Here is a 15,564-nt window from a genome sequence, read left to right on the forward strand (position 1 = left end):
TGAAAGTTGCATATTGAATCAATTATGTACTCAAAAAGCAAGCTTTTTTGCATAATAGAGAATCACAGTTTCATATACAATCCCTTCCTGCCCCACAATATACATGGAGATGCTTGTTTTATTTGGAGTTGGAAGTTCAGAATCAAACAAAATAAAATGAAAGAGAAAAAGAATGCTGACTTTGGAGCCCGAAGTCCTGCCTTCAGATGCTGGCTTGATTGAGGTATGACCCCAGCTCTCTGAGTCTATTTCCTCATCTGGAGAATGAGGGGATTGGACTAGATAGCTAAGATTCCCCTCCAGATTCACATTTCTGGTCCCATGAAGTGTATCAGTGAAGTAGGGTTCGTTACATTTTACAAAGTGCCTTCCTCAGAAAGCCTCCACAAAAGAACCTTGCTAATATTATCTCAATATGACCACAGGCAACTGAGACTTCCCAAGGCTCACACAGTTAGTAGAAAGCAAAGCCAAGACTCAGATCTAGGTCTTCTGACTTCAGGTCCTATGGTCTTTCCAATCTACCGTGTTATATCACCTCTTGGTGTATAATGGAATAAGCACCAGTTAAGGTCCCCTCCGTTCAAGTCCTTGCCACTCAGCATGACACTGTGTACAAATCATGTGGTCTTTTTGTGCCTCAGTTTCTTCATCTATAAAATGGGGATAATAATCCCTACCCTGTTCACCTCACAAGGGTGTTGTGGAGATCAAAGGAGATAATGTATATGAAACTGTTTTGAAAGACAGAAAGCACTGAAAAAAAAAAAGAAAGTGAGGTTTTGTATTGGTATTATTACCTGTAGGAAGGGCATCTACAGGTCCAGTGTATGTTTGTTGATTAGCCTGAGGGGAGAGGGCTGAGAGACCTAAAAGGATCTATTTAATTCAATAAACTTTATAAAGCAGCTTTCTTGTGCAAGCCATTGCTGCTAGGGATAGAAATGCAAAAAGCAAGACAGTTTCTAATCTCAAGGAATTTACACACGAGTAGGGGATGCAACTTGTATACAGATTAGTCAATACAAAATATATAAAGACTAATTTTCTTTAAAGTGGGAAACTCTTGACAACTGGGGGATCAAGAAAGGTCTTATCCAGGAGGTAGCACTGAATTGTACTTACCTATAGCATCCATCTCAGGTTTGTTGTGAGGATCTAAGGAGACAATGTGTGTAAAATGCATTGCAAGCTTTAAAGCAATATATATAATTTCTGTGATTATAATTATCATGTAGTCTAACTATCTTGTTTCACAGATAAAGAAACCGAGGCCTAGAGAGTTTAAGTGACTTGCCAAAGTCACACATGTGAGTTGGGACCTGAGCCCAGGTCTTCTGACATGAACCTGGTGCCCTTTCCACGGTACCATGCAACTGTCCTGTAGGGGAAAGAGATTTCAATTTGTATTTGGGAATGTCCCTATTTTATGAGTTTCTTTGGTCTAAGTGGGATTAAAATCAGTCATGACCTGAGATCCTGGATACTGAGAGAGGGCATCTAGGGCAGGACTTGCATGCTTTTAGGGGAGAAGTGAGTCAAAGACAAGTGCTCAAAAAGGATTATATCCGTCTGGGCAGCTCTTTCTAGATTATATCTAGGCACACTCTTAGGATTGTGGACATGAGGATCATTTTCATTCATAATAAAGCCCTAGGCTTAACATCTCCTTTTGGACTCAGTGGCATAGGATGCCTATTAGTGGCACAGGTCACATTTCTCTAATCCCAGGCTCTCCTCTGGCTGGAGAAGAAGATTTGTGTGATGCCATGTTGGTTGGTTTGGTTTAACTCTTTTACTTAGTCACAAGGAAGGTGCCATAGAGGGAGGGGAGTTATATATTAGGTATATTTTATACTGCAGTGTAAAAAAAAGTCATCAATAAAAGTTTTTTTTTAATGCATGACTCAGAGCTAGCAAAGTATTTTACTTATATTGAAGCAAATACTCCTCTGCTGACATCCTTGTGAGAGGCAGGGACAGTGGTTGAGATGCCTGCTGGAGAAGGGAGGCTAGATCAACGGATAGAACCTAAATCACCTTGACCTTGGCTCTGACTCACAAATCTCTTGGGTCCCCTAGTCAGATGGCAAAAAGAGATTGGCTATGTTCTAACTATAGATGGTGACCCCCCAGCTCAATACTAGGTAACTCTCTGAATGCAGTAAATCTACCACTATTATTCTCCAACTTGATATAGTAAGCTGTGTCACTTTGAAAAGAAATACATAACTGTATATTAGAGGACTCATGGATCTCCTCATTCATGCTTAGAACAAATTTATTACAATGTAAGAAAGCCTGAATAGCACGAATTTATTATAATGATTTAACACTTCTAGCACTTGAGTTAAAAATGCCCTGTCCATAAATAACTGTCCCTGGAAAACACAGCGAATTAATAGAGTTTACCATTTCCCAATGTTATATAAATCCAAGGGGTCTAAATCACCTTCAGCTGGAAGAAGATTCCTGAAATTTGGCCCCAAAGCCCATCATATCTCAATAGGCTGAAATAAGGACCAAGGAAGAGAACCTTCTCTCACTCACCTTCCCTAGGACTTTAAGGGATGCCTCTGAGTTGGAGCATGAATGAGGTGTGGGGGAGAGGGGTAGCACAGATCCACAATCTCTGCATTGAGGATAATGGGGAAGATCCTTTGGGAGGGGAGAGAGATCTGTGGGTCTGAATTAAGGCACATTTCCTATTAACAGGGATGTCTTGGTGCTCTAGTCTGATTAGGGACCATGTGACTAAATGGATAAGAGTAATGAGAGGTGACTGGGATATTATGACAGGATATGGCTTCTGCTCAACAAGAGAGTGTCTTCCACCTGACATGGATCCCAGTTACAGGGCTGTAGTTGGTGTTCTACCTGCCTTACTCCTGTAGGCATGGAATAGAGAACAGGGTTCTCTAAGGTGTCTTCTCTTGAGACTGGCCTATCCTTGGACTTGTTCAAGGGATACTCCAGAGGGAAGTATTTCAATTCAATTCAATTCAACAAGCATTTATTAAATATCTATAGCATGCCAGATTCATTGTGCTAGGGACTTGGACATATAAAAGCAAAATAAGAATGGGGACATGGGGAAGGATGGGAGGAGGGGAGAAGAGAAACAAATACACAGACACATAATCTGTGATTTCAGTGGGATAGGGAACTCTCAGATAAAGAAACATCTTCTACCAATGCAGGTCTGTGCTTTCCACCCAATCTACAGCCTGAGAGAGCTGCTTGGACTACTAAGAGATTAAGTAATTTGCCCAGGATCACATAGCCATTAGGTGTCCAAAAATAGATAACAATACATGCCAAATATAAAAATTGGGTTCAGAATTTTCTAATTTTTCAGTTTGTATTTGAATGTCTTAAATATGTCAACAAGACAATTGGCTAACATAAAAATGTAAATTCTCCGGTCTAAAAGGTTCCCAATTTGATGTTCTAATAGAGCTAACTCCACTACTTGACCTGGTTATTGGCTAAAAGCAACTTTAAAACTGTATTAAAATCTATTTTGTAAGAAATTTTTAACAGAAAAGGGAATCTCTACAAGTGACCTGAGTTGCTAGAAGCTGCTTTGAAGTTCCACCAGTTCCACTGTGCCTAAGAAGAGAAGATCTCTGGAGGAGCAGAGAACCAGAAAGCTGTATGAGATAAGACACCTGAGCCTTAACATATGATGGACTCATGGCAGGGACAATTTTTTTACTCTTTACTTTTCCCCTATGCACGTTTTATGTGTAAGTTTTGCTTACCAGAGGGGGCTGCCCCTGATAGCTCACATCAATGCTTCAGTCCTTCTCTCTCCCTCTTCCACTCACAGTGTTTCCCATCATAAGTCCCATAGTTAAAAATCCTTGATGAAGCATTTGTTATATCAGTTATGATTTATTGCCTCTCAAAAGTATTGAAGGGGGAGGAGAGAAATGATTATTAATAACCAATTATTAATATTGGATTTCAAGGCTTTTTTCACTGTTTAAATTTCTCATTCGAAGCCCGGTCCTTGTAGGTTAGTCGGTCTCTGAAGGATAGGACTTACCTAATCCTTGGGCAACATTCTCCTCAAACTTGGGTAGACCCCCACCCAACTTGGAGAGTTTATTTCTGAATAAAGTGTAAATAGAATCTAGTATAGGTGAATTCCAGAGTTAAAAGTATTAAGTTCATACCCCCTGAGAACCCCATTGTTCAGCTTGACCAGTCTGGTTGGAGATGTATGCCTTTGTCCAGATAGCTGAAGGCAGTTGAGTCTCATTATCAAGCCATGTTCTCAGCAGGAGGCTTTCAGTCCACCTCCATGTCCAATCCCTCATTGATTGTTGACCAATCAGGGTTGATCTGTCTTTCAGGGGCACCCACTTTTCCAAAGGTATCTAAGCATTAGATGATCTCCATGGTTTCTCTTTGATTACTGAGAGAGACCTCTGACTATAAATATATTGATTTGCTAGCCTAATTAATAAATTGATCATTAATTACCCAGAAACTTTCAGACTTTTCATTTGTCACAATTTCTTTACTATTAGTCCACAGCAACTATTCCAAACTTACTTCCCTCTCCTAGATAACCCACCTCATCTCCTACTTTACTTGGAATGAAGCAATCCAGCATCAGTTATTTCCTTCAAACAACTCAATAACTCCATACTTACACCCATACTTACCTTTTTCCATTCATTGCAAAGAATGAGTCTTCCTGAGAGGCTGGATTAGACAGCACCTGAAGTGCTCTAGATTCCAGCTCTAGATTGATGAGCCTTATTATATATGGTCCTTTCCAAAGTTCACTCTTATGTAAAATAAGGGACATGGACTAGATGACCACTATTGTTCTTCTGTCATTTCAGTCATGTCTAACTCTTTATGACTCCATTTGGGTTTGGGTTTTTTTTTTTGGCAAAGATACTGGAATATTTCGCCATTTCCTTCTCTAGCTCATTTTACAGATGAGGAAACTGAGACAAACAGGGCTAAGTGACTTGCCCACAAAGCTACTAAGTTTCTGAGGCCAAATTTGAACTCAGGAAGATGAATATTCTATATAGACTTTAGTACCACCTAGCAGTTCATGGATAATCACTACATTCTCTTTTAGCTTGAAATCCTCTTTCTTCTTTTTGGACTTTGCTTGTCCATTATGTATTTCCTTATTTTTAATTTCTCCTTGATGTCTCAGTTAGAGATTTTTCTCTTTTTACTAAATACATTCAAGGCTTTGAACATTCTAAGGGCCCTTCATATGACTCTGAAAGCCCTTCTAGCTATAGGCCCATTTCCATTTCACAGGGAAATCATCTCCATCAATGCTGTCCGCTTTCCTCACCATCTACTTCCTGAATACACTACCATCTGGCTTCCACCATTTACCACTAAATTGAAACTGCTGATCTTAACTCTTTTTTAAAATCTCCTCCCCATGTCTAATCCCTAAGTCCTGTCAGTTCATCCTTGCTAGCATCTCTCATGAATCTCTTCTTTATTCCCATTGCTTCCTCCTTAGATGTATTACTTTATACCTACACTATTTTTGCAATGACTTCTTAAGAAAAATCCTTGCCTCTAGTTTCTCACTTCTCAAATATATCCTAAAAACACTCTATTAATTCATTCTCATGCTCAGAAATCTTCAATGGTTCCTTAAATATCTAGGAATACACTTGATACTACTTCTTTTCCATTGTCTATGCCAAAGGAAAACTGGACTGGTCAGTGTTCCTCAAACATACCTTGTTCTTTCCATGTTCCACAATGTTCATGATATTCCCCTAGGTAAGATGTTCACTCTTTTTCTTCTTGATTATATAAATACCATTCACTCTTTAAAACTCTATTTTTATAAAATAAGTTATTTCTTCCTAAGAGTCATGCTTAACCTTTTAAATTTTGTTACATTTTTTAAATTTTATTTTTGATTTCTTTAATATGTGTGGTTGGTTCTTTCTTTTTTTTTTTTTTTAAAGTAATTGGGGTTAAGTAACTTGCTCAAGGTTACACGGCCAGTTATTTCTGGGTGTGGTGCTGAGTATCTGAGCCCGGGATTTGATCCAGGTCATCCCGACATGGGAGCTGGTGCTCTTACTCACTGAGCCACCTGGCCACCCCTAAGCAATTGGGGTTAAGTAACTTGCTCAAGGTTACACGGCCAGGTGTTTCTGGGTGGGTGCTAAGTGTCTGAGCCCAGGATTCGATCTCCAGGTCTTCTCAACACTGGAGCCGGTGCTCTTACTTGCTGTGCTACCTGGCCGCCCCTGTGGTTGTTCTTTCTATATACATTGTTGTCACTGCATAAATTATTTGTTTTCTTGGCTTGGTTTACTTTGTATTAGTTTATGTAGATTTTTCCATGCTTTTCTATATTCATTACACATGTCATTTCTTAGAGTATAGCAATATTCCATTACATTTATGTACCACAATTTGTTTAGCAATTCCCTAATTAATGCACACTTTATTTATAATTCTTTGCTATCACACAAAGTGCTGTTATACATATTTAGTATACAGGCAGACTTTCTTCTTATCAATGGCTTCCCTGAGGTATAAGCTCAACAATAGAGTCTCTAGCTCAAATGGTATTGGCATTTGAATTTACTTTGTATAATTCCAAATTGCTTTACAAAATAACTGTACCACTTCACAACTCCGCCAACAATGTATTAATGCGCTGATTATCCCACATCCATTTTGAGATTGTTGCCATTTTGGGGGTTATCTTTGCTAATTTTCAGGGTATGAGGTGAACCCAAAGAATTTTTCTGATTTGCATTTCTTTTATTATTAGTGATTTGAAACATTTTTTTTTCATATGTTATGGAAACTTTGTAATTATTTGGGGGGGAACTGTTTGTTCAAATCCTTTGACTACTTATCAGTTGGGGGAATGGCTATTTGTAAAGCCAAGCACGAGCAGCTTTCCAGAGGATTGCTGCTGTGAACAGCTTTCAAGGTTCTGATTACATAGAACTCTCTATTCAGTAACAAATCAGAGCAAAACATTCACAGAAAATCAAGGTACAGCATTCACAATGTTACAACTTATCACAGAAAATCAAAATACAGCATTCACCATGTCACAACTCAACAATTTATCACTAAAATGGCCACATAGTTTTCACCAAAGTGGTAACATAGTTTTCAACAAAGTACAATCATTTAGTCAATCACAAAATCCTCAGTTCAATCACAGTACAACAGTCAAAGTTCTCTACTCCCAGGTCACAGTAAATCATAATATTCTCAGTCAGTACACAGTATCCAAGTAAAGTCTTCTTTCAGCTTGACTCGAGGCTGGCTCTCAGCTTCCATGGTTCCTCTTCCATGGTTCCGGCTCCAACTGTCACCTGGGTTCAAAGGCAGGCAGCATCCAGTTCCTTGTCCAGTTCTTCATCCAGTTCCTGTTCCATATTAAAGTTCACAGTGTCCAGTCCACCTCAAGTCCTTTGTAGTTTCTGTTTCTGGGAAGACAAAGCTTAAACAAGACACAATAATATTCATGCACATTGCCATACCATCATCAATTCACTATCTGCCTGTGAAATCAACTCAGACCCACCAACAAGGTCTGAGAACTCAACACAAATCATCGACATAGAAATCAACACAGACCCACAAACAAGGTCCAAGAGGTCAGCACAAATCATCAGTAAAGTCCCAGAACCTCCAAAACTCTCCTCCAGGACTTCTGTACACATACAACCAGAAAATCCTCTTTCAGTTCTTCCATTATGGTCCCAGGGCTTCTGTACAAAGTATAACAAACAAATGTCAACACAGACAGAGCAGATAGAGTGCCAGGATACCACAAGTTTTCTTCTTCTTGACTGCCACCACAAGAGTCCTCTTCTCAGTCCTGCTGTCTCTTAGGCTGAGCCTCTCCTTATACATGGTCATTAGCTCCTCCCTTTCCTGTTGCAGGAGTTCATGAGTTCTAGGGTTCACAAGTTGTGGAGTTCACATGTTCTGTTTCTTAACAGACTTGATATAAAGCTCAAAAGGAACTTGAACTGAAACAAGGTGCTAATTCAGTATCTAAAACAAGGTGTGAACTACTTCTGTGCTTGCCATATACTAATATATATATATATATTAGTATATATACATATATGTGTGTATATAATATGTGTGTTTGTGTGTGTATGCATATACATATGCCCTATATATGTTTTGTTTCTACACCTTAGGTACTAAACCCTTATCAAAGAGATTAATAAAAAAATATTTTCCCCATTCAACTACTTCCCTTCTTATTCTAGATGCATTAATTTTATCTGTGCAGAAGTGTTTCAGTTTCATGTAATCAGTTATCAATTTTATCTTTTGTGGTTGCCTCAATTTCTTATTTGGTTAAGAGTATGTGTCCTACTCATAGCTATGAGAAGTACATGTTCTGCTTCTCTTCTAAGTTTTTACTACTATGATCTTTAATATTAAAGTAGCAAATTCACTTAGAATGTATTGTGGAATATGGTGTAAGGTTTTGGTCTAAGCCTAATTTCTGCCAGACTGCTTTCCAATTTTCTCAGCAGTTTTTATCAAATAGTTTTTCCTAGGTAATTTATGTTTTGTACTTTATCCAACACTAGGTTAATGAATTCTATTGTTTCTTATCCTACTTTATTTATTACACTGATCTCTCTTTAACCAATAAGATGATTTTGATGAATTCTGCTTTATATGATGAATTATGCTTTATACAATAGCTTGCATTCTGGAAGTGTTATTCTCCCTTTATCTCTATTTATTTTCATTATTCCCTTTATATTCTTGATCTTTTGGTTTTCTAGATTAATTTTGTTATTATTTTATTAAATTTTATAAGGCATCCCTTTGGTAATTTGATTGGTAAACCATTAAAAGTGTAAATTAATTTTGTTGTTTTTGTCATTTTTATTATATTGGCACAATCTAGCCAAAAGAACACTGAATATTCCTTCAGATATTTAAGTTATTTAAAAAATTTTTCTTAAGTAACACTTTGTAATTGAATCATACAGGTCTTTTGTGTGCTTTGGAAAATCAATATCCAGCTATATTAGGCATTTTGCAATGACTTAAAATGGAATTTTTTTCTATTACTGCTTCTTCAATTTTATTATGATAATAATCATTATTATAAAGAAATACAATTGATTTTGGGGGGTTATTTTCTAGCTTGCAACTTTGATGAAGCTATTGTTTCAATTAGTATCCTTGCTGATTCTCTAGGATTTTTCAAATATACTATTATATCATCAGCAAATCGGGATGGTTTTACCTTTTCTTTACTTGCATTTATACCTTTGATTTCTTTCTCTTGTCTTATTGCTATTGCTAACATTTGCAGGCCTATATCAAATAATAGTAGGAACAGTGGGCATCCTTGCTTTCCTTCTGTATTTATTAGAAAAGATTCTAGTGTTTCTCCATTCCATATGATACTTGATTGCTTTTGGTTTTAGTTAGATGCTTTTCATGATATTACAAAAAGATTCCTGTATGACTACACTTTATAGAGTCAGTATAAATTAGCATTGTACTTTATCAAAAGTTTTTCTGCATCTATTGAAGTAATTATTGGTTTCAGAATTATTGGTTTTTAATGTGATTATGTTGATTATTTTCCTAATGTTAAGCCTTACTTATATCCCTGGTATAAATACAACTTGGTCACAATGAAAAAATAGATGAATTACTTCAAATAATTCTTATTTGAATCACTGTAGTCTGACAGAGTTTTGTTTATCATTTCAAAATAGATATTCATTAATGATATTGCCTGTGTTTTATCTTTCCTTACTTTTAAGCATTAGGACTTTATTTATCTCATAAAAGGATCCTGGTAGGGTGCCCTCACTATTTTTGAGAATTATTTGTGTAATTGTTCTAAATTCTAATTGTTCTTTACAAGTTGGTAGAATTGGGGCAGCTAGGTAGTACAGTGAGGAGAGAACTGGCCCTGGAGTTAGGAGGACCTGAGTTCAAATTTGACCTCATACACTTAACACTTACTATCTGTGTGACCTTGGGCAAGTCACTTAACCCCAATTGCCCTGCCTTTCCCCCTCCAAAAAAAAGTTGGTAGAATTCTCCTGTGAATTCTTGAGGATAAGAAATTGTTCCCTACCCCCCACCCCCTGTAAAGCCAAGCACAAATAGCTTTCCAGAGGACTGCTGCTGTGAATAGCTCTACGGTTCTGATCACATAGTATAGTGAATTCTCTATTTATTCAACAGTAAACTAAAGCAAAACATTCACAGAAACCAAAGTACAGCATTCACAATAATATAACAGAACAACTTATCACTCAAGTGGCCATATAGCTTTAAACAAAAGATATCATTCAGTAAGTCCTTAACTCAGTCATCCTTTTTTATTTTTATTTTTTTAAGCAATCAGGGTTAAGTAACTTGCTCAAGGTTACACAGCCAATTATTTCTGGGTGTGGTGCTAAGTATAAGAGCCCGGATTTGATCCCAGGTCATCCTGACTCTGGGGCCTGTGCTCTTACTGCTCAGTCATCCTTAAGGAGCAATCCTTACACAAAGTACAAAGGTCTCCCACCCCTAGGTCACATTGTCAGTCAGAAAGTCTTCTTTCTTCTTGATTGGAGACTAGCTTCTAATCAACCTTAACTCAATCATACTTAAGGGGTACAAAGTACAAAGTTCTCCCACCCCTACAGCACAGTAAATCATGATCTTCTCAGCCAGCACTAAGTACCCAAGGAAAGGTTCTTTCATCTTGGCTTGAGGCTGGCTCCCAAATTCTACCTCTTCCATGCTCCCAGCTCTTGTCCAAGTTCACCCAACCATCACCTGGACTCACAGGTAGGCATCTCTTAGCTCCTTGTCCAGTTCCTCATCCAGTTCCCATTCCATATTGAAGCTTATGGTGACCAGTCCACCTCAAAGCCTTTGCAGTTTCTGGGAAGACAAAGCTTAACAGAGCCACAATAACATTCGTGCACATTGCCAGCACCATCATCAATTCACTTTCTGTCTGAAATCAACACAGATCCACAAGCAAGGTCTGAGAAATCAACACAAATCATCAGTATAGTCCCAGTATCCCTGAAAAATCAGTAAAACCCTCCTCCAGGACTTTTATAAACAGACAAGAAAATCCTCTTTCAGGGCTTATGAACCAGCAGGAGGGTCCCAGGGCTTCTGTAACAACAGCAATGTCCTCTATCAGCAGACAGACCTAACAAAGTAACATCAACACAGACAGACAAAGTGCCAGCGTGATAGCCATACTTCCAGTTCTGCTCAGTCCCAGATGTGCTTGAGCTTTTTATCTGTCATTAGCTCCTCACTGTCCTGCCCACATCTTACATCCTTTCTGTTCCAGTCTTTGGTAAGTCCCTCCCTCTGTGGGCTTCACAGGTTCTGTTTCTTAACAAAGACTTGATAAAATCAGGGCAAGACTCAAAGACACTTGAACTGAAACAAGGTGCTAAATAATTAAATAACAAAAAAAGCACAAAGTTCTCCTCTGCTTGCCATTACACCCCCCACCCCCACCCCACCCCAAGAAATTCTTTTACAACTGGTTCTATTTCCTTGTGTTAAGTTGGGGTTATTTAAGGTCTTTATATGGTCCTCTGACAATTTGGGTATTTTATGTTTCTGAAGGCATTTCTCTCTTTTGTGTTCTCAGTTTTGCTAGTGCATTTGTTTTCTCATTATACTTATAACTGTGCTTTATTATGTTGATTATTCTTTTTATTTCTTCTTATTTTGTTGTGACTTTACTTGACTCATTTGCTATTTTATTGATTAGATGTTTTACCCTCTTTTTAATCAGATTAGTGAAAAGTTTACCAATTTTATCAGTCTTTTCAAAGAATCAGCTTTTAGTTCTACTTATCATTTCTATGGGGTATTTTTTTTTGCTTTCTAATTTATTTCTCCTCTAATTTTTAGTATTTTATCTTCTATGCTTATTTAGGTTTATTGACTTTAAATATATATATATATATATGTATATATATATATATACATATATATATATATATATATAAGACTTTCTGCTTTTAAAAAAATGCATACTCAGTTCATTAATCCTCTCTTTTTCTATTTCATTAATGAAAGTTTGTAGGGACATACCTTTTCCCCTCAGGAATGCTATAGCTGCATCTAAGAAATGTTGGCATGTTGTTTCATTGTCATTTTCTTTCACATATTTATTGTTTTTGCAATTTGTTCTTTGACCCTCTCATTATTCATGATTTTATTGTTAAGTCTCCATTTGATTCTGTCTTTTGCTTGTGGTTCCTAAATTGATAACTATTTTAAATTGTATTATGGTCTAGAAAGGAAGTATGCCTCTTTATGCCTTTTTACATTTGGTTGCAATACCTTTATGTCTAATACATGGTCAGTTTTTGTAAAAGTTCCATGGTGGTGATGAGAAATATGTATATATTCTTTTTTGTAGTTCCATTTAGAAGATGCCATAAGTCTTTGATGATATAATGGATAAAGCGCTGGGTCTGGGAGTCAGCAAGACTGATCTTCCTGAGTTCAAATCTGGTCTCAGACATTTACTAACTGGGTGACCCTGGGCACATCACTTAATCCAGTTTACCTCAGTTTCTTCATCTGTAAAATGAGCTGGAGAAGGAAATGGCAAATCATTCCAGTGTCTTTGCCAAGAAAACCCCACATGGGCTCATGAAGAGTGAGACACAACTTAAAACAAACATTGAGCAACAACAACAATGGAGTCTTTGAGCTATAGTTTCTTCAGCAATTTGTTCAGTTCCATATTTTTTCTTTGTTTATCTGTTGCACTTATCCAAAGCAGAGAGAGGGACAATGAAGTCTCCTATAACTATTGTGTTACTGTCTATATATTCTTTAAGCTCAGTCAATGTTTCCTTCATGAATTGGATGCTAAGACATTTGGAAAATAAAAGTTTATTGCTGATGTTAACATAATACAATTTTGTTGTTTATTTCTTTTTTTAATGTTTCATTTTCTTTTGTCAGAATGATTGTAACTCCTGCTTTTTGGGATTCACTTGATGTATAGTAAAATTTTCACTTTTATTTTGTCTTTGTTTTTAAAATGTATTTCTTATGAGCAACAAATTGTAGTGTTGTTTTCATATCTAATCTGTCCACTTTTTTTGTCTTACTGGATATTTTGATCCATTCACATTTAAAGTAATATAACAGTTAAGTTTATATTTTCCTTTGTTTGTTTCTAATGTTGGGTTTCTTTTTAATCAAGTTATGACCCCCTCCCCCTTTTCTACTGTGAAAATAATAGTGTGTCTTTTCATTTACTTTAGCTTAATCTTTTTTAAGGTGTCCTATTTCCACTGGCTCCCTTCCTCTCACCTCCTCACCCCCTTCCATTTGTTATCCCTTTCTCTTCAAAGTTTTGCTTATTAGTCTTATTAGTTCCTTTTTCTTTCCTGATTTTATGTAGTTGTAGTCCCTTCTTTTTCCTTCTCAGTCAAGTAGATTCTCCCTTCCTCTCCTCCCCTTCAAATAATCCTATTCATTAGTTAAAAAAACAAACAAACAAACATATGTGCCCTTTTCCAAAGGGGCATTTTTCTCTCATACATCTTCATTATCCATCTTTTCTCTCTCTTCTCTAGACCCTCTTATAGGGGTTCATGGTCCTCATACTTAATTAGTCCCTCTCTATTCTCTGCAATTGCTCATAAAATCAAAACTTCCAAGGTATTCATTCTGAGTCCTCCACTCTAAGAAGCTTCTGTCACTGCCTTTTAAAGCTTGCTCTGCAGATTCCCCCTTTTCACTGTGCCTCATGCCCAGAACAAAGTCAATTCTTTAGGTGACAGAGAGAACATCGCTCCATGTCAGGATGCCCCACTCCCCACTCCCCTTGTGGTGAGTTGGCCCAAGGAGCCCCAACTCCCTCCCTCATGAGACAGAATGAGTGATCTTTTCAAGAACCAAATCTCTGTAGTCAACACTTAGAACAAGGCCTCCATCTCCCTTTGCAGAACTTTACTCTTCACCTATAGGAGCATTCACCAGGGGAACCCCTCCATCACCAAAACAAAGCTTCTCCTCCTCTTTTTCACCATCCTCCTCAACCATTCCCCTACAGGCTTGTCTTCAGAGATCACAGTAGTCACTCTCACCTCATTGACAGCCTTTGACTTGATCATGGCCATCATACATGCCCCTCTATCCTTTTTCTCCCTTCCCCCTTCCACACACCCTTCCATTTTGTAATTTACTCCCCCCCCACAAAAACTTTGATTTACCTAAAGGCAGAGTCATGATGTCCTTTTCATAATGCCTCAAACCCTCCTGTCTACAATCACCTCCACTCAACTTCAATCTTTACCCCATGTCTTTCTGAATATATAGAAAGAAGTCCCTTGTTAGTTTCTCCATTGTCATTTTGTTGCTATCCTTGTCTACCACATTTACTTACCTCTTTTATATTTCTGTTTTCTGAGATGTTCAAGAGGTATGGTTTTCTTTCTAAGAATGTTTCAAAAGTCTCTTTATTATTGAATATATATATTTTTTTATTATGGTCAAATTCAGATTTGCTTTGTAGCTCTGGACTACATCTTATGCCCCATTGCTCATTGGATCACATTATTCCATTTCCTCCTGCATTTTCTGGTGGGTATAGAATAGTACTATGTCATTCAAATTTCCTTTCCTTTGTATTTGAAGTTCTTTCTCATGGTCACTTGCAGAATTTGTTGTTCCTGAACGAAACTGTTAAACTTAACTACTATATGTCTTTGAGTTTGCAGCCTTGGTTTTGTTTTTTGTTTTTGGATTTTTTTTGGAGGTGATCTATGAATTTTTCAACTGGTATTCTGACTTCTGTGTTCAGAAAATTGCGGGCAATTTTCTTGGATTATTTTTTGCATTATGGTATTCAGGTTTTTTGACTTGTCATTTCTTCTGGGAGACCTATAATCCCTATGTTGTCTCTACATATTTTGTCTTTGAGATCAATGTTTTACTTAAATAGAAAATGTGTTTTCTTTTAATGTTATTGTTTTTTGCTTTTCTTCTTCTAGATTGTCCTTCACTTCTGTGTATATGCATTCCCTAATCAGATGTCCTCTTCTTTGCTTCAACTTGCCATCTACAGATTCAAGTTCTTCTCTTCTGTCAATTATTTTTGCTGTGCAGGACATTAATTCTTCTCTTACAATTCTCCTTCCTCTTTTAAACCCCTCAGAAACATGCTTCCATCTTCTCAAAATGCACAGAGTCCTCTGTCTTATCAAGTGTTGGACCATTTTCCTTTGTTTTGCAATGTTTATTCACAGAGGTCTGAACTCACTTACTAGATCTAGAAGCCATTATTTCCTTCTGCTATTAATGTTTTCCCTGTTGGTTTATCTGTTTATGCTCAAGGTCTTTGAGTTTTCTTCTTCCTGAAAGTTTTAGTAATTTCAATCTTTTTCCCCCCTTATTTTTCTGTATTACACACTTTCTGACTCCTTCCCTTTTGATGGTGGTTTCCCTGGAGGCTGGATTTCAAAATCTTTAACTCCTTTCACACTGGTTAATTCATGGTCCATCAGCCTAGGTATATGCCACAAGTATTCTTTT

The sequence above is a fragment of the Petaurus breviceps genome, unplaced genomic scaffold, assembly GCF_028583685.1.
Source record: "Petaurus breviceps papuanus isolate PSGF00001 unplaced genomic scaffold, PetGlider_PUasm1.0 151, whole genome shotgun sequence".
NCBI lineage: Eukaryota > Metazoa > Chordata > Mammalia > Diprotodontia > Petauridae > Petaurus > Petaurus breviceps.